The sequence below is a fragment of the Ochlerotatus camptorhynchus genome, unplaced genomic scaffold (assembly GCF_037179485.1).
Source record: "Ochlerotatus camptorhynchus isolate MF236.1 unplaced genomic scaffold, CSIRO-AGI_Acam_v1.1 ptg000091l, whole genome shotgun sequence".
In the NCBI taxonomy this organism is placed as follows: domain Eukaryota; kingdom Metazoa; phylum Arthropoda; class Insecta; order Diptera; family Culicidae; genus Ochlerotatus; species Ochlerotatus camptorhynchus.
The window spans coordinates 1,409,828-1,432,805 of record NW_027040581.1 but is presented as its reverse complement, the minus strand read 5'-3'; the positions used below and the strand labels follow the sequence as shown (position 1 = coordinate 1,432,805).

The following is a 22,978-nucleotide window of genomic DNA, read 5'->3' as shown; positions in this document are numbered from 1 at the left end:
AAAGCAATTAAGAAGTCCGAAATCTTCATGAAAATCCGGATACTTTCAAAACAGATTAGATATTTTCTGGTAGTTTCATTATAATCATGGAAGATTCGAGTACTTCGAGGATCATCAGAGAAATTCACTAAAGCCCCATTAACATTCGCATGATTGGCCTCTTAGTTCAGAATTCACTCACCACGCAGCGCTAGTAACATTTGATTCAAATGGCTTGCTTAAGCAGTTCACGTTCACTGAAAACGAATCTTATCCAGAGAGTGAGTCACTTTTACGTAGGTTACTCATGCACTGAGTGACCAACGCTTTTAGAAATGTATCCTTATGAATGAGCAAAAGTTACTCACTCTCTGAGTTAGTTTCGTTTTCTGTGTTTCAACTAGATGGATAAGACCTATTGTATACTGGACACAGGGTGACCAATGAACCGGGAAATCGGGAAAAAGCCGGACATTCTAAATCACCGGAAGAAATCCGTGGATTTCGATGATGAACCGGGAAAAAATATACTTCGTCCACTCTTTGGAAAATAATAATCTTCTCAACTACTAGATTTTCCGGATGGAATCACTTTGAAGAACTTTTTCGATAATTTTGATGAAAATTTCAAAGGAATTTAGATGAAATTTTAGAATGAATTCTAGAGATAATAAGGTATGTAAGATAAAGGTTCATTTCTAATGAATGCTCTAAATAAATTCCGAGAAGAAGAGAGTTCTTATGACAACCTCAAAGAAATTCGGAGAGTATTGAGTTCTAAGGGAATTAGAAAGATATTTTAAAGTGAATTCTAACGAAAGTTCCAAGGGACATCCGTGAAAAATATCAAGGGTTTTGAATTTTCAATCAAATGTCTAAACCATTTATTTTGTCATTTATATACTATTGAATGGAACAGCAAAACAATCTCGTAGTTCTACGTCAACAATGCGGTCGTGCTTTGGACACAATCCTCAATTTTTTTTTTTAAATCCTGGATCTTCGATTTGAAATTTCATATACATTTGGCACTAGGGCTAGAAAAAAAAAACTGTGTTCACTTCTCTAGTGGATAAAAATTATATTCTCAAAATATATCTACAGGGTTTATATATAGAGACTGGGAGTCCGGTCAATGCCTTTTGGCTAATATAGAAAACAATTTTCTTTAGAAAACTGGTGCAGAAGGCAAAATAAAGGGTTATTGTTTAAATGTATCGCTACCGATCGGGTGCGAGATGTTGCACCGTCGATTAATCCACGAGGTCGTTCGAGGATTGGACTTCATCTTTCCATACATTGACGACTTGTTCATCGCCTCGTCGTCGCCTGAAGAACATCGTGATCATGTGCGCCAACTCTTCGAGAGACTGAAGCAACACAATAACAAAGGAAATAACCTTTCTGGGACATTCTGTACCAGCCGAAAACATATGCCTATTTTCATATTATCATATAAATTCATTGGGTAGGGATGGTGCCTAATTCAAGCGATTAAGATGGGGAGAGTGGAATTGCCAGCTCCCTGTTGTTAACATTTCGTGAATTGGAGGTGGGCTCTTCTCCCCCCTCGTATAATGCGTGTTCTGTATAGGATTCGAAACATTTTTATCAATAGAAGGAGATTCTTCTTGCTCCCGTGAAGTCTCTGCTGTAAGTGTTTCTGCTTACGGGACTACCCTCCGTTTTTGGCCCTTCATACAGTGGTAAATTGATTACAAACAGGTATCGTACAGGTGCGCTTCTACAAATAGTGGTATGCTCTACATACATACATACATACAAATGTCAGGGCTGGTAGCGATCAATGTTGTCAAAAATAGTGATTTTAGTGACCATGTTGAAGAAATAAGTGACCTAATAGTGACTTATAGTTGTAAAAAAGTGACTAAAAAGTGATCTAAGCGTAGAAAATTTGTCGAAAAACCGAGAATTCTCAGGGAATTTTATCTTTAATAATTTTCTTACTAAGAATGCATTTTAGAATAAAACATTTAATATTCCTTGTTATTTTCATTCACACATTGAACTTAATAGATCTAGAATGGATTAATCTTCAGTAACAAATACATTTTTTTAAATTCAGAGGCTTCATATTTTTTTGTTTTTGGTTCTAGAATATGCATATTTCCCACAAATTTTATAAATTCTTAACTGAAAAGTTATAATACTTCAAGAAATTTTCAAGAATCTGGTGTCAAATTCCATGCACAGTTTAAAGGCTCATGGAATTTTATTATAATTTCTTAGGACCTTATTTTACGGGAGTTCTGGGAAAAAATCTATGAGAAAAACATCAACTGCAATCTGCTTTCATGGTAGTTCTGAGGAATTTCAGACTTCATGTGAAGCCTAAGCCTAAGATAGCAAACTCCAAGCGAATTTTCATGAAAAATCTCCGTTGAATATAGAATGAACTATTCTGAGCTCTTCAGAACTACTTGAAAGTTCCCAAAATATTCCTGACGTTAATAAAACTGCCTTGAAGTTCTTTTGTAGTTTGAGAAACTAGCCTGATGCTCGCAATACTTCTCATATTTTTTTAACTTCTCTAACTTTTTCGGACTTCCTAAAGTTTCCACAATTTTCCTAACAATCATGAATCTTCTCTTAAGTTTTAAAAAGTCACTGAATTTCTCGAAACTTTTTTAAAATTTATGTAATATCCCTGCTCTTGAATATCTGTGCTCTGAGGATATATGTTCTTTCTTGAAGTTTTTATCTTTTTCGAAGATCAATATCTTTCTCGAAGCTCTCAAAACTTCTCTTAAGTGTTTGCAGTTCTCATGAAGCTTGTTGTACAGCAACCGACAAACCGGCATGAAACTTTAACTTTACTCTTGATCGAGAATCCATAACGGCGGATTCAAATGTGCAGCGATCCCATCTGCCCGTAGAACCATATAAATTAATGAGGTTCTCGAAAAGTTTCTGAAGATCTCTGTACTTCTGTAAGTGTTTGAAGATATTCTGAAATTCAGAAACTTCTCTAAGCTTCCGCAGTAAATAATCAAAATAGCTCTATGATTTTCACTGTAGTTCTGAAACGGTCAAACGATCGTTTCATATAGAAGCGTTAGAGTTGGTTGCTCCTAGTGCTTAGGCAATAGGTGAATTCGAGTGCTCGAATCAATTTGTTTTGAAATGACGATGATAGTGGGGTGACTGTGTTTTCACCCATGTCAATGATTAGTGACAGGGAAAATCTAATGATGAATTTTAGAAATCAAGATAGAACCGGAAACAAAACTTGGAATATTGAAAAGATGAAATGAATAGAAGGGAAGTTTATTGGTTGGTCAGGGAGAGCTATTTGGTCTTTCCCTTTTGGACCGCCGAGTGAAGAAGATCAGTACAGAATTTTAAGAAAATCAGTGCAGTGAACAAAACCTATAATAAAATCAAGTACGGTGAAAACTTAAAGAAAAAAAAAATTAAAATGTTGTAATGTGGTGTAATTATTATTTCAGAATTTATTAACCTTTTTTTATACATAAAAAGCACACAAAAACGTGAGTCACGAGTGCGAAAATTGTTTATAAAAGTAAGCGAAGTTTATTTGCAAAAGTGAAGATAGTTTCCTAATCAGTTAAATTTTTTATTGAAAGGTTTTTCTAGAAAAACAGGCTAAGGTAGCTAAAAGTGAGTCGGAGTAATTTAAGTGAAAAGATTGAGAATTCAGGTAAAGTAGTGGATAAAAACATGTGTGATGTGTTTCTGAGGAGTTTTTCTTTGTTTCTACAGAAGCCACTGAGCGGTGGCAACAGCGATTTGGGCTTGTGGCAGGAACGTTCGCTAAACATATTGCGAGTTTATTTTGGACGGTATTTCCATCGGTTCACCTCCCAGAGTGAATTTGAGTCCTTGGTTGGTGGTATCAGGCTTGGTTACCCTGAGTGCTCCTATCGCCTCGTGGTTGCGTACCACTATAGGACATTCGGAGAGCGTTGGTCATCGGATGAAGAACTCGGCCCCACGTGCATCACACGCCTAAAGTGATTGCCTGTTTCGTGGGAAGGTCCACAAGGGGGAAGGCTGCCAACGCCAGCGTAATCCGCCCGACTCACGTCCTGAAAACCGGAGGCCCTCCGTGCGATACCACCCCACAGAAAAACCGCCCACCGACGCTAGTGCACACTGGAACTATCCCAAACGGTGAATTCCTTATCTAGCGAGTTTCGCCCGGCAATGCCACTCGACGACATCCGCCCCACCCGGTGCACGCTATTGGTCGCCACTCTGGCGACGCTCCCTTTTTGAGGTTAGGATACGGCGTTGTCTGACCCGGCGATCGTTGCGGTCAAAGCGATCTCCAACCGTCGCATCTTCATCTTGGTCGCGGTGAACAACTTGGCACCGAACCATCGAGCATCATCGAGCCGGTCAGAAGTAGATTGGTTCCCCCCCCCCCGGCAACGGTCGGGGTGATCATCATCGTCCATCATCATACGGAAGAGCCACCCACTACGGACGAGTGTGGCTCGAACAGGTACCGTTGATCAGCAACCGTAAGTACGCGAACCATTCTCCTCACACACACAAGCACACCGATTTATAAGTAGGGACCCTGAATTATATTTAGTAGGGGAAGAAAGCTTTTTTAGGGGTTAGAACGACTCACAAGGGAACACAAAAGGGGGGGAAGGGAAGAGTGACGTCACACATAGGAGAAAAAGGTAGAGCAGGGTTTTGTGAATAAAACAACAACAACAAAAATTAAAACGAGCAAACCATAAATGGATTTTTTGAACCTTTCAAAACCAGGTTTTTTTTCGTTAAATCGAATTTGACTTTACTGAACTTGATTTTAATAAACCTTTTTCACATGCACCGTATTTTAAAATTTACTCAATCAATTAGAAACAATTGGAAGATAAAATTAGAATAACAAAATTGGGGGGGAAAAGGAACGATTGGACTATTGGACTTGGGACGTTGATGGTTTTTGGTCGTTGGGTTACTCTAGTGGGTGGAATCTGCTGGGTTGAGAAAACTGCTAGCTGGGCACACATATCTGCAATTCTCGGCAGACGACTTCTTCGTCTGGCGCATAAGCCGGAATTTTTTGAAAACCCTAGCAGGATCCCCCTTACAGTTCTCAAGATTTGTCTGAAGTTCAAATTATCGAAACTAATTCATAACTTCTTCAATTGATGAATCTACGTTACGGTCGGCCAGCAGATGGAAATGATGTGAAAATGATAATGACGTTTTGCTAGCTGTCAAATCGTATGGAATATTGTTTAGTACATCATCACTTTTGTGGTTTTGGATTTCAAACCTAGGTGTCGCATGCACTGGTGCAGTTTCGCGTAGATTCATCAATAGTCTAGAGTTTCCTGATGATTCTAAAACTGCCCAAAACATTTCTCAATTTCTTTCAAATGCTGTAGACTGCCTAAATATCTTAGTATTTTTTTTTAAATAACCCACCATTTTACTGGAATTGATTTAATTGCCTTAAAGTTAAACAATTTACCTTAAATTTTATATAGTTTATAAACGCTCGCGGTACTTTGCCAGTAATCACTAATTTCCTCTGGAAAGCCTCAGAAGTTTTCTATGCTTACCTTAATTTCTATAAAATGATCAAATTATCCGATAATTTTCTGATATATATTTATAATTCCCTGAAGCTTCTAACAGTTTTCCGATCAATCATAGAATTATCGGAATATCACATAATTCTAAGGAACTCCTTTTAAGTCGCTGCAAATTTCCTTAAGTTTTGATTTATGATCGTCCTTGAAGTACTCGGAACTTCACTGAAAATAATGAATCAATTTAAAAATAAATAAATTTCTTAGAAGTTCTCTGGAATTTCTCGAGAATATCGGTGCTTGGCCTTGTTTTATGAATGGAACCTCGATAATGTTCTCAACTTAACTAAATTTTCATTTTTTTTTAGATCTTGAAATTTTGATTAAATAACACCCTTGAAATACTCTCACATTTTCCGGATGTTCCTATAATTTTTATTGCATTCCAGAAATTTTCTCTGAGTAATCCGAAGTTTCCGGAAACTCCGGTTTCTGCAATTTCCTTGAAATTTTTAGAACTGCCCTTTAATTCTCTGATCAGTCTTGATGTTCTCGGCGCTTCCCTAAAACTCTCAACGCTAATTGAGATCTCGGTTCTGCTTTTAAAAAAAATTGAATTCTCGTAAACACCTTTAAACATCCCTGGAATTCTCGGGATTTCTGTGAAGTTCCTAAAATATTTATCAAGTTTTCATAAATTTGCTGAAGGTGTTTGTACTGAATCTTTCGGAACATCTTGAGGGTTCTCGATTTTGATTCAACACATCATGGAACTATCGTGAATTTGTCTAAACTTAAACTTAAAGATTTTTAAACCAATTCAATGGTCTAGGCTAAAGTTTCGGGGACTTCCTCTTAAGATCTTTGGAATTTTCCAAAAATCTCTAGATCTAGCTTTTCTGAGATCAATTGAACTTCATTGATGTTTCCATATTTTTGTTAGTACGAAACGTCAAGACATTAAAAATTTTGTGATCTTAGATTTACTTAAATGAAGTAAGTGTACAACTTCAACATTTAATGGATTTGATAGTAAAGCTGTTTCTTTTAAACTGATTGTCGTGTCTTAAGAACGTTTGTGTTAAAAACATATTTTTAACTGATTTCGTAAATAGCATTCTCATTATAATCCTGGAAATTATACGCAAAAGTTATGGAAAAACCTGGAAAACTCAGGAAACTTTATTTAACCAAATGAGTGGACAGCCTGTAGATAGAGAAGAACGATTAAACGTAAAAAAAAACTCTATACAAGGTCGTCAACTTCGAATTATTCAAATAATAGAACAAAACGTAGGCCTATTCAGAAGAATGATCAATCTTGAAATAAATTCACGTTTAAAAAAGTTTAAAATAGTGACTTATCACAAGAAAAAGTGACTTTAGTGACATGGCCTTGAAAAAAGAGACTTTTTAGTGACTGGCTTGAAAAAAGTGACCAAGTCACTAAAAAGTGACTCGCTACAAGCCCTGAAATGTGAATGATTGACCACAACAAACAATAATGCAACATTTATGCAAATCGGAGAAGGTCGAGTCTGTTATTCATTTTCTTGCTATTTGGCCTGGAAATGCTCCTTACAAAATATGCAAAAAGTTACTTAAAATAAGCCTCAAATTTGAATGCATCCAAGCCAAAGCCACTGAATCTCCCAAACTACAACCCTTCCAAATCACGTAAGTGTATATCGTTTTTCCCATAACCCCCTTCCAATTATAGAAGGGAAGCATAAGCATCGAACCACCCATTTTGCATCGCCCCGAAAGCATTGAATTCCATTACCCTGCTCACATACAATAATGACACAAAAACCCTTTCCCATCTGGCAGCTGCAGTTGCAGTGGCAGCAGCATCAGCAGTCGTACATTCGTACAATCGTTCCGAGGTGTAGGTCTGTCTGATGCAGCTGATGCGATCGAATTGGCAAACGGAAACCGGCTGATGCAGGCTGTGGGGCTGGGGGTGGACTTTTGAATGACAACGGATGGTCGGTCGGTTGGGCGGTGGGAAATGCAAATACGATCTACATGTTGGAGTAACATTTGTACAAACAAGATCCCAACCGACCACACAGAAAGAGAGAGAGAGAGAAAACGAGCTCTTTGTTGAACCTCCAAAGCTGTGGACGGATGAAAATAGATGAGTGTGGCTTAGTCTTCTTCCTCAGTGGAAAACAGTTTTCCAACAGTTTTGTCCATTTGTCTTCCAGCGTGTGGAGTGTGCATCAGTTTTGCTGTTCGGAAATCACGCTCGAAATTTTCCCTCAAAGTTCGCAACCTCCCTAGGAGGGCGGGTGCTTCAAACAGGTGTGCTTCTCCATCAGCAGGTTACCCAGGAAGTTTTCCGTTCAGTGGCTTGGGATGCGGGATTCATGAAACTTGAACAGTAAAGTGAGGTGATTGTTTATTCAAATGAAAAGCGACTAACCTCCGGATGAAACTTTGAGTATTTGTTCGATGCAGTCAGTGTTTTGATATCCTCTTCCTAGATGGTTTCGCAAACTCTAGCGGCAAAGTTGAAGAAGTTGCTACACGTTTTTGCTCCTCCCGAACAGTGTATCATGTTTAACACTGGCTTCTCACTTTCCTCTTTATTCGGTCGTAAATCGATCCATAAAAAAAACATAACTTGGCAGCGCAAATTTGCCATCAAATCGCTGCGTCGGCATCTTTGATACAGGTCTAAAAATATCCAAAAGAACCTTGCTCATCCTCGTGCATGAAGGAAAAGTAATAACTTTCTACTCGCACTTCTCGGCCGTCAATCTCCAAATCTCGTGCCACGTTCCAAAGTCGGTCAACTTCTTGCGGCGGACATCTGAAGAAGGCATATTTTCCACACCAACGCAAAAACGTGCCACCAAGGCAAAGATATCAGGCGAAATCTGTCGAAGAATCCCAAACGAAAACAAACCAGCAAAATGTGTTCAATATGGAGTGCCTGCCTTCACCTCGTCCGACCTACGAAAACATTTTTTTTTTCATTTTGATCGAACCGGGAAAAATATGCGAGAAATTGCCAGGCCGACATGCAAAACGAGAGAACCGATTCGGAAACTGTTTTCCGCCGTGTCGTTTACGTTCGAGGGAGTGTAGACACACGCAGGCCATCTCTACACCTACCCACAGATAACTGAGAGCATATTTTTCATGTCCGCTGTGTCTGAATGAATGCATAAATATTAACTAAAGGGGGGGGGGGTGGCCGACGACCGACGGTGGAGGTTTATGGCCGTTCCCGTATGGCCTGAGCGGTCTGAGCTGATTTTGAGGATGTTTACGAATGGTTCGATTTGCGAGGTGGTCTTGGACAGGGTTCCTCCAAAGTGTAGGTTGATGTGTCATTATTTCCTGAAGTTGGTAAATTTCATAAACAGTTGATCGATGGTCCAATTTGAATCAGTGTGCAACGATCCATCTTAGCGAACTAGAAATCATTTTGAAAGGTAGCTCAAAGCTATTCAGAAACTACGAAAGTAACAATTTTGCTTTCATGAGGGATCTGAGCATGATTTAGACTTGTAGAAGGCTTTAAAACCCCGATAAAACCTGCAATCTTACTTTTGTAAGTTATTCGTGTACATTGAAGGAAGTCAACCGGAGAATTTCCGGAGGCTTCAAACGGATTGTTCTGTGAGCAATGCTTGCCAGTAATACATAGAACGGATTGAATATGGCAAAAATGACTAAACAAACGGAAGACGGTGGGTTGGACATTCAGCACAAAACTCCCACGAGGTCGTCAACAGACAGACCTCCAGAGTAGAAGAGAATGTCAAACCAGTAGAAAGTTTTACTATTAAAAAATAATATCAGATCATCTCGATTTGTTATTAGTTTCTTTGGCATAAAAGTTAAAATATCACAAATAATGACAATGACAAAACGTCGACTGAAAAAACGTCGAATGACTATACAGCCATTCCATAGCAAAACGATATAGTGGTTCTCAGAATTTCGTAACAATTGGCAGTTTTGTTCCTTATCGAAAAGTATTAGACCCGTATTTTTTATTTTCTGATTAGGGTGACCATTTTCCTGTGAGGGTGGTCCAAAAAAACGATTTTTTTCTATTTTTTTTTTTTTCCAAAAATGGCATTTTTTTTTAATCATAACTTTTGAACCATTGAACTGATTTGAATGATCAAAATATCAAATGAAAGGGTAAAAAAAAAATACTTTTCAGAAAAAAAAATATTTTTTTTTGAATATTGGAGTTTAGTATAGAAGAACTTTGATTGTATTTGTTTTTTTTATGGTTTTCATGGTTTGTAGACAATGGGCGTGACACGTTTTTATATATTTTTTTTTTTTGAAAATTCAGGCTTTTCTACACAACAGTGATGTATTTGTCTTCGTTTTTGAGTTACGATTTTTTTTTTTAATTATCATGTTAAGAAATTTCGCTCATTACTCCAATACGACTAGATTACCCTGCGTCTCCATTGGTACATAGCTGATATAGTCACATAATCCATATCAATTTTCTGCTTCTGCTTTCATAGGCTTGTTTATTCAAAGTGAATACTTCACCAAGTAAATAGCTACCTATGCAGAGCACATGCTAAAATCATTCGGAAAACTTGGTAGGTAAGGTGTTCGTTCCTAGGTACAATGCATGGTGGTATATTTAAGGATGAACATACAAGTGAAACAATCAGTAAGGAAACAAAGGCTCTGTTAATCCAAAGATATTCTGTACAGCCAGTGTTTTATAAACGATGAATTTTATGTGTTCTTGTTGTTGTTTGTGGGTTTCAAATACTTTAAAAAGGAATCTTACCCAAGCTCTTCAAGTTCATGCGGTGAAGAAAAAAGTGAAATTAGATGGCAGTTCCTTCATATGCAGAAATTGCTACCTCAAACTGTATAAACCCGCACCCGAAGAGCCCACCGCTGGACCATCCGAAGTTCCTGCTGTCAACAGCCAAGGTGAATATTGTATTTAAAAAATGTATTTACATTGGTAGCCATGAGTCAAACGAGCATGACGGCAAATTATAGCATTCTGAAAATTTTGTAACGTCAGGCTCGAATGTAGTGTAGTGTTTACAGTAATGTCAAATATGTTTTTTTAACTTCATTTTCAGAGTCACTAGAAGCACCCAGTTTACAATCGATCAGAAGTACTGACAGTGTGACTACTACAAACGATGATGAAATCATTCAGCAACTCAAGGAAAAGTTTCTAGAAACTCATGATAATAATGAGAAGTATCGCATTCTCATGACTTTACCTAGAAGCTGGTCAGCATATAAAATAACGAAGGAATTCGGTGTTTCTCAATATATGGCGGATCAGACCAAGCAGAAGAAACTTTATCACTCGTGCGTGATTTCTATACCAGTGACGAAATAAGCCGAGCCTGTCCAGGAAGACGAGCCTATGTTATTACAAAAAATGTTGATGGTAAGGTTTATATACAACGAAGATTAGTATTGTGTAATTTGCAAGAAGTTTATGCCATTTTCAAGGATCAATATCCCGCTACTAAAATAGCGTTTTCAATGTTTGCAAGTAACCGCCCTAAGCATTGCATTCTGGCAGGAACGAGTGGCACACATACGGTTTGTGTGTGTGTTTACCACCAAAGTGTTAAATTAATGTTTAAAACTCTTCAAGATAGAAAGTCACTTCCAGCTGATGTGAAATCATACTATGACTTGTTTTTTAAAATTATTTGCACCAACCCCACAGAACAGTGTTGGTTAAACATGTATAAACATTGCCCAGGTATACAAAATTTGACTTCAGAAATGGTTACTATCCTGACCGATGGAAATGTGGAATCCTTAAAATTTAAACAATGGCGTCCAGCTGACCGTTGTATCATGGATTTAGTGGAGTTGGAAACACAAGAGTTTATAGACATGTTTTTGGAAAACTTATCCGATTTATCACCACATAATTTCATAGCTGAACAACAAGGTAAATACTTGAAATATGTCAAAAGTAACTTGAAAGTAACGGAATGTATAATAATATGTGATTTTGCTGAAAACTTTTCATTTGTTGTACAAGACGCTGTACAAGGATTTCATTGGGCAAACGCACAGTGCACTTTACATCCATTTGCTTTTTATTATAGAGATGATCATACCAAAGATTTAATGTTTACTAGTTTCACTGCAATCGCGGAGTTTACCAAGCACAACCATGTTTCAGTTCGATTATTCGTAGTTAATTGTATAAATTTCATCAAGAGTAAGATACCTAGCCTTAAGAAAATTCACTTTTTCGCAGATGGATCAGGCAGTCAGTACTAAAATAAGATGACAGCTTTTAATTTGAGCCATTTGAAAAAGGATTTTGGAACTTTTTCGCCATATGCCACGGTAAAGGTCCATGTGATGCTTTGGGAGGAATGCGAATGGGTCTTGAAACGAAATGCTGCTAAAGCAAGTTTGCAGGGGCATCTCATTACAACTGCTAAAGAGCTTTATGCATGGGCAATTTCTAAAATCGATTCAAACATGCACTATGGCTTTTTTTCAGACGCAGATCATAAAGCGATGGAAAGAAAACTTAAAACTCGTTATAATCGTGTCAAACAAATTTCCGGAACACAGTCGTATCATAGTTTTAGGCCAGAAAATGAAAATTATATTATTTAAAACGATTCTCGTTCTCAGAAGAAGAACATTTTGTGAAACTTTGAAAGTATCTTTAAGCATGTTTTATGTCTACAAAAAATAATAAATATAAATAAATAAAAAAAAATTGAATTTTATTTCAAACCAGCCATGTGCATAGTTTTTTTTTTTTTTTTAATTATTTATTTGTACAGGCTCAATCGAATAAACTTTACAGAGCCGAGTTATCATTTGCATTATACATGATTCATGTCTTAAATCTAGAGTTAAAGGAATTGAACCGATTACTCGCGGTCGTCTCGAGGTTAGTGGAGATTTACAATTTTTTGGATGGGGAAAGGGAGAAGGAGGTTTGAAATATGATTTATTATACAAATATTTAGTTAATCCTAAAACATGAACTTATTTCTATTCATCTTGAAGACAAACATAAAAAAAAACTACACGCACAATACACAAACTAAACACAAGGTTAATCAAACTTACAATCTAAGGTTAGTATTCTTAAAGTAAACATATATGAGTTTCATAAACTCCAGATCACGTCTAGCCAAAATATCCCGAACTGGAACATTAGGTTGTCTACCTCGAGCCCGAAGGGAATCGCATAGCTCAGATCTGACTCCACGATGCTCAGCACAAGACCAAAGGATGTGATCGGCGTCTTGGTAACCTTGTCCACATTCACAGAGATTGCTGTCTCCCAGCCCAACACGAAACAAGTGAGCGTTTAACGAATAGTGATTGGACATGAGGCGAGACATCAGACGAATGAAGTCTCGACCCACATCCAACCCCTTGAACCAAGGACTCTTCGACACCTTAGGGATGATCGAGAATAGCCATCGTCCCAAACTTCCTTCCCTCTATTTATTTTGCCAGCTGGCGAGCGACTGTTGACGATAAATGAAGAAAAATTCATTGTAGGCGATTTGTCGATCGTAAATATCGCCTTGCATAGCGCCCACCTTAGCAAGTGAGTCCGCCTTCTCATTGCCCGGAATCGAGCAATGAGATGGGACCCATGCAAAGGTGATGACAAAAGATCTTAAAGATAAAGCACTCAGAAGCTCTCGTATTTTCATGAGAAAATACGAGGAGTGCTTTACCGGCCTCATGGATCGAATAGCCTCGACAGAACTGAGACTATCCGTAAAAATAAAATAATGATCTGGTGCAAGTGAGGCGATCGTTTCTAGCGTATAATGTATTGCCGCCAGCTCAGCAACATATACGGAACAAGGAGCTTGAAGCATTCGAGAGGCGCTATGAAATTCGTTATAAATACCAAAACCAGCGGACGCCTCTATTAATGATCCATCTGTGAAGAACGATCTTGCGGAATCAACTTGGCCAAACTTTGCAGCGTAAATTGACGGAACAATCATGGAACGATGATGTTCTGGGATCCCACGAATCTCCCGCGTCATGGATAAATCAAAACTAACTGAATTGCCGAAGTCGGAGAAGCATACACGATGAGGATTATGCTGTGAAGGGCTGACATCCTGAGTTATGTACACGTAGTACAATGACATAAAACGAGTTTGAGGGTTTAGCTCAAGAAGCTTCTCAAAGTTTTCGATTACCAGTGGGTTCATAACTTCACAACGGGTGAGGAGCCTGAGGGTCAATTCCGAAAACCGATCCGATAGTGGCAACATGCCCGCCAACACTTCGAGACTCATCGTATGAGTCGAGTGCATGCATCCTAACGCGATACGAAGACAACGATACTGGATACGTTCCAGTTTGATGATGTGAGTTTTAGCCGCCGACTGGAAGCAAAAACTACCGTACTCTAAAACCGATAAAATCGTTGTCCGGTACAACGTTAGAAGATCTTGCGGATGAGCTCCCCACCACGTTCCGGTAATTGTTCGGAGAAAATTGATCCTTTGTTGGCATTTTCGTCTCAGATACTCAATGTGGGATCTCCAGGTGCATTTGGAATCGAACCAGACCCCAAGATATTTGAAAGACATGGAATGAGTGATCGGTTTACCCAAAAGTTGAAGCTTTGGTTGTGCTGGGCTATGCTTCCTAGAAAAAACGACCAACTCAGTTTTCTCCGTGGAGAATTCGATACCTAGCTGGATAGCCCAAGTAGACAAATTGTCTAAGGTATCCTGTAAGGGTCCTTGCAGGTTGACCCCTTTGGGCCCTGTCGTAGACACTACGCCATCATCTGCAAGTTGTCTCAACGTGCAGTTGTCACTTAGACAATTGTCAATTTCTCTGACATAGAAATTGTACAAAAGGGGGCTTAAACATGAGCCCTGGGGGAGACCCATGTAACTAAATCGAGAAGCTGTAGAGTTTCCATGAGAAAAGCTCATGTGTTTCTCTGACAGCAAATTGTACAAAAAGTTATTAATTAATGGGGAAAGGCCACAAGCGTGGAGTTTGTCTGAAAGGACTTCAACCGATACTGAATCAAAAGCCCCCTTAATATCCAAGAACACAGAAGCCATTTGCTCTTTTTTAGCAAAAGCCAACTGGATTTCTGTGGAAAGCAACGCGAGACAGTCGTTCGTTCCCTTACCCCTACGGAAACCAAATTGAGTATCTGAGAGTAGGTGGTTCGTCTCAACCCATTTGTCGAGGCGAAAAAGGATCATTTTCTCCAACAATTTTCGAATGCACGATAACATCGCGATGGGACGATACGAGTTATGATCTGACGCGGGTTTTCCAGGCTTTTTAATGGCTATAACTCTCACTCGCCTCCAATCATCTGGAACAATATTAAACTCCAGGAACTGACAAAACAAGTTCAACATGCGCCTCTTAGCGACGTCTGGAAGGTTCTTCAACAAGTCGAACTTGATCCTATCAGCCCCCGGAGCCGAATTGCGACACGAAAGGAGCGCGAGTGAGAGCTCTAGCATTGAAAAAGGCTGGCTGATCTCGTCTACCGAATTCGTCGTTTCGCGAGGAATCATCTGTGCCGGCACGGAATCAGGACATACTTTTCGCGCGAACTTGAGAATCCACCGATCCGAGTACTCCTCGCTCTCGTTGTTTGAAGACCGGTTACGCATCCTTCGCGCCGTGTTCCAAAGCGTATTCATCGACGTTTCGCGCGATAAACCGTCCACGAATTGCCGCCAGTATCCGCGTTTCTTGGCTTTGATGAGGCTCTTGAGTTCGTGTTCAAGAGTCGAGTACGCTTCGAAATACTCGGGTGTTCCGCGTTTCCGGAAAAGCTTAAACGCGTCGGACTTTTTACGATAAACCTCAGTGCATTGCTGGTCCCACCAAGGGGTAGGAGGTTTCCTACGAAAAGACGTTCCTGGAACCGGCCGAGTTTGAGCTCGAAGCGCGCTGTCCAAGATCAGATTGGAGAGGAAGTTATATTCCTCCAACGGTGGAAGCTCTTCTACCGACGACACGGCTTCATCTATCGCGGTCTTGAACGTTGTCCAATCGATATTACGGGTGAGGTCGTACGCGACGTTAACGGATTCCGACGAATTGAACCCACTGGCAATCGAAATTTTGATCGGCAAGTGATCACTACCGTGGGGATCCTGGATCACATTCCACGTGCAATCCAACGATAATGAATTAGAGCAAAGAGTGAGGTCTAATCTACTTCCATTTGAGGATGGACCAGCCAGACGTGTTACTTCTCCATTGTTAAGAATTGTCATATTGAAGTTATCACAGAGGTCATATATCAAAGTAGAACGGTTGTCATCATACAGTTCCCCCCAGCCTGTACCGTGGGAATTAAAATCTCCCATAATCAACCGTGGAGTAGGAAGAACTGAACAGATATCTGAAAGTTGTTTTTGACTAATCGAAACTCGGGGAGGAATATACACAGAAGCAATACAAAGGCTCTTGCCTTTAACAAAAGCCTGACATGCGACAACTTCAATACCTGGAAATTGTGGAAGATTCACTCTATAGAAGGAATGGCACTTTTTGATCCCCAAAAGTACTTCTCCTCCACGCGAATCCTCACGATCCAGTCGAATAATGTTAAAATCATGAAAAGGAAGATCGATATCTGAAGAGAGCCAAGTTTCACATAGAGCAAATGCATCACAATCATTATTGTGAACCAAAAACTTAAACGATTCTATCTTAGGAATAAGACTTCGACAATTCCACTGTAGAACAGTGATCAAATCCCCGACCTCGTTTGGAAAATTATCCATCGAAGGAGATGATTGCTGCAAGGAGGGGCCACTTCAATGTCAACTGCTTCAAGAGGGTTTTCACAGTAGGAAGCATTGCCAGAACAATGCTTTTCAGAGGATCAGAAATATCGAGGTAATTGAGGATACTGTCCACAATGTTATCAAATGAGAACAACCCAGATGAAGAAGGGGCTTGTGTTCTGAAAATTGGGGCATCGGGGGTTTTGGATGTCCCCGGGAGAGGTGGAAAATCCTGGGTATAATCAGTTCTGCGGAATCCAGGAGGAGTAGAAGTCTCCTTTTTTCCACCACTCCTTGATTTGGGCAAGCTGATTTGGGGTTCTTGATCTGCAACTTTCCGCGAACGGATGCGTTTTCGTTTCCGGGCAGAACCTTCCGGAAAACTGAAAGAAACTCCCTCCTCAGCCAAGTCAGAGCCAGACTCGTCATCTGACAAAAGAGCGAAGGGATTTGTTTCGTTGGTCGATGGCTTGGCTGTCTTAAGCATTTCTGCAAAAGACCGCCTGGAACGTTCTTTAAGAGAGCGCTCTAGTTTTTCCCCGCGTTGTTTGTACACCGGGCATGACGAGAGACCATGAGGAGTTCCCTTACAGTACACGCATTTTGGTGCAGTGACTGTGCAGGCGCCATCCTCGTGCTTCTCCCCGCATTTGGAACAGCGTGCCTTGCTGCCACAGTGGGACGCCGTATGTCCCAACTGCTTACAGTTTTGGCAGTTCATGACCCGGGGAACGAACAAGCGCACAGGTAGTCGAAGTTTTCCCAGCTCGATGTAGTGAGGAAGGGCTGAACCAGAAAAGGTCACACGGAACGAGTCTGTGGGGGTAAAACTCTTTTTACCCTCGCTGACAGATACTGAGCCCAGTTTTTGGACATCCAGTATCTTCACCGGAGGAAGCAAACGGTTCTTGAAACGGCCAACCGCCTGCTTCTCCAAGATCTCGGGGGTCAGACTCGCTTCGGTGACCACACCTTCGATCTCCATGTGCATAGTTGGAAACCATAAGATTGTCTTATCAAAGCATTGATTCTAGTCCAAATATGGACTAGATATGGAGTTCCAAACAGTCAGTGAAAGATGCACTACCCAAATTTAATATAAATATATTCTATTTAAATTCCTATGCTATGAATCACTGTAGTAATTATTATTTACACATAACGCAAAAGCAATCAATACAATTGCTTCAAGTTTCTATGAATGTCATGGTAGTCTAGGATCAGAAATTGAAATAAGTAAGTAATGTAACCATGTTACATTCGATATGTATCAATGGAGACGTAATCTAGTCGGATTGAAGTATTTAGCGAAATTTCTAAACATGATAATTTCAAAAAATCGCAACTCAAAAAACGAAGACGTATACATCGCTGATTTTTTTATATTTTGATCATTCAAATCGGTTCAATGGTTCAAAAGTTATGATTTTTTTGAATGCCATTTTTGGAAAAAAAAAATAGAAAAAATCGATATTTTGGAACACCCTAACAGGAAAATGGTCACCCTAATGAGAAAATAAAAAAAAAATACGGGTCTAATACTTTTCGATAAGGAACAAAACTGCCAATTGTTTTGCTATGGAATGGCTGTATAGGTCGAAAGGACAACAGTTCAAATGATGAGAATGGGGACAAAAGGTCGAATGGAAAAAAGGACGAATTGAACCAGAGGAACAAAATAAACATTTCTCCAGTTCGAACGAAACCTCGAACCTTCCTCTTGATGGAGCCCATCATCGCCCGCACAGTGGAAACGGACACGGAATCAGCGTATTTCTTCCATTTTTCCCGCATTTGCTGGATGTCCTTGACTGCCCCGCCACTTCCTAGAAGTCGCTGCTTTGAAATTACCCAGTATTTTTCGATTGGTCGAAATTCCGGGCAATTCGGAGGATTCATTAGCTTGGGGACAAAATCGATCTTGTTGGCAGCATACCACTACAGAACCACCTTGGAATAGTAGCAATAAACGCTTTTTCAGGCATTCTTCGATGTAAACTTGGGATGTCATCGCCAAGGATGTGACGAATGATTCCGTTTTCAGGCCACAACTGCAAATCGCTTGCCAAATCATGGCCTTCTTCGCGAACTTTTCGGCAAACACGAACTTGAATCTACCCGGCACATGCCCATGTCCAGTCGCAATGCACAGTGGTCCAGAATGCAGATTTAGGTGGAATGATATTTTTTGAGCCTGAAATTGAATCTTTAGACTTATAGTATCTTCTACAAAGTTTTTCCTCATAGTTAGGCCCTCATTTTTATGGCAATGAATGCTAGGGTGGTTTTTTTATTATCAATAAAATCAAAAATCTAACTTTTTTGTTTGAATAAATTAAGGCATACAATCTTCGGCTTAGTTATAGATGAGCAACTTTGTTGAAAACAACTTTTTAGTATCTCTTATATTGGCCGATTTAGAGCTATTTTCTTGAATTGAGTTAGGGTGGCTCTAAGAAACAGTTGTTTTGTACTAGTTTTCTTATTTCGAATTTCTCAGCAAAGGTGTCTTCAAATAACTTTTAGATCTTAAGAAGGCGCAAATTTTTGCTGCACAAAGCTTGCCAATATCTTCTCTTTAAGACGAATGTTTTATAGCGAAATTTGTTGTCTGTATCTCTTCTAATAAAAAAGATTTACCCAAATATAGTAAAAAATATGCATAAATTCAAATTGATTTTATACGAGTGTATTAAATAACGTACCTCCAATTTATCATATTATTGAGGATAACATACGCCCTTTCAAATGCCGTAAAAAAACTTTTTTTTGTTTGCCTCAACCATAGATATTAACATTTGAAAAGTGCAATTTTTAGTATAAAAACGTCAATAACACTTGATCGGCGAAAGATGTTAACAAGCTTTGTGCAGCAAAAATTTGCGCCTTCTTAAGATCTAAAAGTTATTTGAAGACATCTTTGCTGAGAAATTCGAAATAAGAAAACTAGAGCAATACAACTGTTTTTTTAGAGACACCCTAACTCAATTCAAGAAAATAGCTCTAAATCGGCCAATTTAAGAGATACTTAAAAGTTGTTTTCAACAAAGTTGCTTGAAATTAGCTCATCTATAACTAAGCCGAAAATTGTATACCTTAATTTATACAAACAAAAAAGTTAATTTTTTTGATTTTAATGATAATAAAGACCACCCCAGAATTCATTGCCATAAAAATGAGGGCCTAACAATATCGAACAACTTTGTAGAAGAGATTTTAAGTCTAAAGTTTCAATTTCAGGCTCAAAACACATCATTCCACCTAAATCTGCAGTCTGGACCACTGTGCAATATAATACTTTTGACCGGGAAGTTGCTTAAAATCGAGTTTGACGTATGTTTCGTCAAAACAAGAGCCTTGCACGCTTTTTAGCCACGGAATTCTGCTTCATGTGCCGGTTCGGATGTTTACTGGCTTTGTACGACTTGTATCCTTCTCTGGCAAGGATGTTCCGCACCGTTTGAAAGTTGGCGTTGTACTTTCTGGCCACATCTCGGATCGAAAGACCGGGGTTGGCTTTAACGCACCTTATGACCTTGCTGCGCAGCTGACGATCCCTGGTTCCAGTTTTTTCGTAGATCCGCTGATTCCTTATTCAGGAAAATTAATGCGAGGCCGAAACTTGCCTATTCACAATTTAATCTGTCAAATGATCACCATGCATGTGAAGCAAAGAAAAAAAAAATACTTTGAGTATTGAGTGGTACCGGCTTGTCTCTAAGTTCTCTCGATAGTCGTAGTGAGTGAACACGGGATTGGTTGATTACGACTGAAAACTTTGATCAATTTTCAATAGTTAATCATTGATAAACAACTATCATCTTTGTAGCCAACAAATCTTACATTCAATCTGAATAAAATGGTGTAATTTAAAATGGATTTCATTCATAAATGACCATGTTATAAGCGTTCAAAACCTGAAACTATTTCGTCACACAATTTGATTGATTTGCACCCCAGTATAGTTCACAAAGATGTAGTCTTACGTAAAACAAATCGTTAGAAAAAAATGTGCCTAAAATCGAGATAAAATGGACGTAAAATTGAAGTACGTAAATTCGAGGTATACCTGTACTGTCGGTGTAAGCATAACTGTCCCATGTTACAAAACACAAAAATGAGAAAACTGCAGTTAAAGTTTGAACAGACGTTTTGCTGCTATTGTAAAATTTCACGAAAAAATTTGGTTCTACTTCGAAAAACTGACGTAATATAACTATTCCATAGAAAGTTTGTCAAAATTTTGCAAAAACATAAATTTTTCCATTAAAAAATCTTCTGTGACACTTATGCCGCGAATTTCTCTGACGTGTTGAAAAATGTACACACATCTGTCCCACTGTGACCAACTTCTCAGTTGCTGCTGTTATTATGTTTGACACTTCGTGGGTGACAGTTGGAGTTTTTTCTTTAAATTGTTGATTTCAGTGCCAATATTTCAAAGGGGCGTAATTGCGTTTGTAAACAATGGATTTAGCCGTCGATTTCTCGCTCACTCATTAAAATTAATGACACCACAGAGACACAGGCTAAGGAATGTTTCATCTACCAGCTAGCATGGTTAATTTGGAGGGGAGCCATTTTTTTACAAAAGCAATTACGCCCCTTTGAAATGTTGATACTGATTTAAATGTGGGCCGGAAACGTCTGCCATAGAATATTTAAAGCAGTACGGTCAAAGATGAATACTAAGATGAAACGGTCGGAAGAAAAACTTTCTATTTTAGTGTCTTCTTTCACGGTCCCTTTCATCCAATGAGAACCCCCCGTATTCAAGGTAATTTTGTGGTTTTGCTGCCCCCTCGGAATAGATGAAATTTTGCGCTCATTTTTATCAAAACAATCACACCAAAATCAGAGATGTCCCATTTTTTAATTACTCGATTAACAACTAATCGATTATTTTTTGTTCGCTGTGCTGTCATTTTTCCACCAATGAGAGTGCAGCACATGTTAATCGTTAATCGTTAATCGATTAAACGATTATTCGAATGAAAATCGGACATCACTAGATGAATGTGAAACGTCATTTCAAATATAAGGCCGTTCATGAATAATGATACAATTTGAAAGGGACCGGGGCTAATCACAAATTACGTCTCCATGGTAACTGAAATAAACACGAGTGTTCACCGGTTGGTACGGTGGTTCCAGTGATAGTGATAGCTATAAGTCTTTAACAAGACATTTGCTCCTGTTGGCGCATACGCACGATCATTTCCAGTGCCTGCATGTATTAGGCCCGTGTCGATCAGTAGTCGCACTGCCAATGACATTCTTAGTTGTTTTTTTTTTCAGAGTAATTAATAAGCATGCTCACCTTAACAAACTTACATTTTGGTTGGACAGTTGCTCATCCCAAAACAAGAATTGGAATTTGTTTCAACACATCATCCTTCTGATAAACAGTACGGAAATTCAAACTGAGCAAATACTGTTCAAGTTTTCTGAATCAGACCATATTTTTATGGCCGCTCATTCATTCCATGCAGCGGTTGAAAAAAAAATGCGTCTCGAACGTGTCGTTCCAAGCCAAGTTTAATGTCTCACAGTACACGGAACTTATTCAAGCCATTGTGGACATCATGAGAAAATTAGTTTTTCAAAAAGGACGATATGAGCTAGGATACGCAAGCAACATCAACAGTGAGGACCTTAAATACAGCAAACTGTTTTCCAAGAAACAACTCCAGCTAATCGAAAACGATACGTTCTCTACTGAAGCTAACGTACTCTGGCAAAGGTCTTCTTGTGGAATCGAAGTAGATAGGAAAGCCTCTCTGTTGGCAGTTGTCGTACCTGTTATTGGAGAAGACGAAACATCATTTTTAGTTGGTCTTCCGACCAAGCAACATGCATCGGAATGATAGTTATTTAAGGTTAACCGTTGTATGCATTTCTTTTATTTTTAAAATAAATCTCATCATTTTACTTCATAGTTTTTCAATACCAAATCATCATATGTGTCACGAAAAGGTGCAAATAGGGTAAGGTGTTTCAAGTTGATTAGTACATTTTTTAATTTATTTATTTGTAAATAGTAACAGAACTGAGAATGATAGCTCAAATTTTCCTTTAAAAAGTTTTAGTGTGCTTACGACGTTATCGAGGTATCATCCAATTAATTAAATGATTAATTTTACGATTTGGGCAATCATTTGGAGCTTGTAATATATTTACGATGTATTATTTGGATAACAGACTATAATTTTTGAATAATTTCTTATACGTATTAAAAGTTGGTCCATTTTTGCAATGGGACAAAACCACTTCACATTTTATTTTTATTTTTCTAGAATAAACAGCATGTTTGAATATAATATTTATCCCGTTATGCATCATAATCCCAAAAAAGTCGAAATGTCACATGGGACAGTTATGCTTCCACCGGCAGTGTAGTACATCGAGTAGATGTACAATTACGCAACGTTCTGGACATGGATGAAGTGCATCGTTTTCGATGCGATATCACAAAACATTTTTCACTGAATAGTCTTCACTCTGCCTGCTACTTCTTCGGTGCTGCCACTCCAAGGATGGATGAAAATTTACACTTTTTTGCAAATCGCAACTCGCAACTCGCAGCTTGTAAATTTCTACTGCTCCAGTTTCCGGTGTTTCCATCGACCTTGCATCAAACAGTCATATGAATGTTCATTTTCATTAGCTTGTGTCGGTCGGAGTGTCATCCAA

The 22,978-nt window shown here is 38.8% G+C and overlaps 1 protein-coding gene and 1 pseudogene across 3 annotated transcripts in view; one reads left to right on the top strand and one right to left on the bottom strand.

Annotated features, from left to right (window-relative positions):
* LOC135698615 (5-hydroxytryptamine receptor 1-like) overlaps positions 1-22,978 on the bottom strand; it is a 314,209-nt gene that overhangs the window by 263,404 nt on the left and 27,827 nt on the right. The gene's annotated exons all lie outside the window — the stretch shown is intronic.
* Positions 10,347-22,978, top strand: part of LOC135698596 (uncharacterized) — a 40,572-nt pseudogene continuing 27,940 nt past the window's right edge.